Below are 1,160 nucleotides of genomic sequence, written 5' to 3' on the forward strand. Positions count from 1 at the left end.
ATGGGCTAGTCTGGCGTAGACACCCCGCTCACGACCCCTTGCCACCCCTGGGCCCAGCGCTCGGCAAACCAGTAGCTGTGGTGGAAGTGCCGCACTTCCGGTGGGCTGTCCAGAGTGCCCTGAGGCCCTGCAACCCTACCTCCCGCCAGCCCAGGAAGCAGAAGGCACGGTGGGTGTCCAAGTCCCCGCGGAGGGAAGGGGCTGGGGAAGGAGCCAGGCCAGCGACGCAGAGCCCAGACGGGGCCTGTCTGACAGAACAGAGCCCCGTGGTCCTTCTGTCCCAGGGCTGCTGCTGAGAGGGCACACCCAGAGGGTACCAGCTGCCACGTGCCAGACCTTCCCACCAGCTGCCACACAGCGCAGGCCCTCGGGGCCGCGTCTGCCACTCGGGCATCTCCGGCTCCTCTCCGGGTCCCAACTGCCCTGCCAGACAGGAGTCCGCGCCGGGGAAGTGCTGAGAGTACTTGCATGGCTGGTGCTCTTTCTGACTTCCGCTCAGTGTCATACCAGTTAAATATTTCAAAGTTCAAACTATTCAATTTAAGTTTCAGGGAAGATGACAGTGGGACTTTAAATGATTGGGTCTGCTTTAGATTCCAGAATTATCTGTGCAATGCTTAAAATAAAAATGGCTAGGTCATTACTTTCCCTATGGCCTTAGAGGGAAACTAGTGAAAGCCATTTACCTCTGGCCACATCTGGGCCCGCCTGAATGCCCGCTGACGCCTCTCCTCACTTAAGCCTTCGTCCTAGTTCGGGGGGGCATTCGCTGGGGAGTCTGCCACGGGAGCGGAAAGGCAGTGTGAGGTGCAGCGGGGGGAGCTGCAGTCCGGGAGGGTCTGTGAGAGCCACAGCTGGTGGCTTCCCAGGGCACCCCACCCCGAGCTGGCTTCACAGCGCCTCTGCTTCTCCGTGCAGAGCACCCTCCGTGAGACGCAGGCCCGGGTGTCCCCTGAGCACCGTCAGTGTGTCAGACACCTGTGGGGCTGCACACCGGTGGGGGGGCATGCTGGTGCCAGCCCAAGCTGGCCACGGCCACCGACTGCTCTCAGGGTCACCTCTCTTACCATGTGCACAGAACTGCTTCATCACACCTTGGCATCATGCTCATGAACCCGACAGGCCTGCCCCACCACAGCACGGGGGACTTAGCACACTGC

The sequence above is a fragment of the Tupaia chinensis genome, unplaced genomic scaffold (genome assembly GCF_000334495.1).
Source record: "Tupaia chinensis unplaced genomic scaffold, TupChi_1.0 Scaffold138080_1, whole genome shotgun sequence".
Classification (NCBI taxonomy): Eukaryota; Metazoa; Chordata; class Mammalia; order Scandentia; family Tupaiidae; genus Tupaia; species Tupaia belangeri.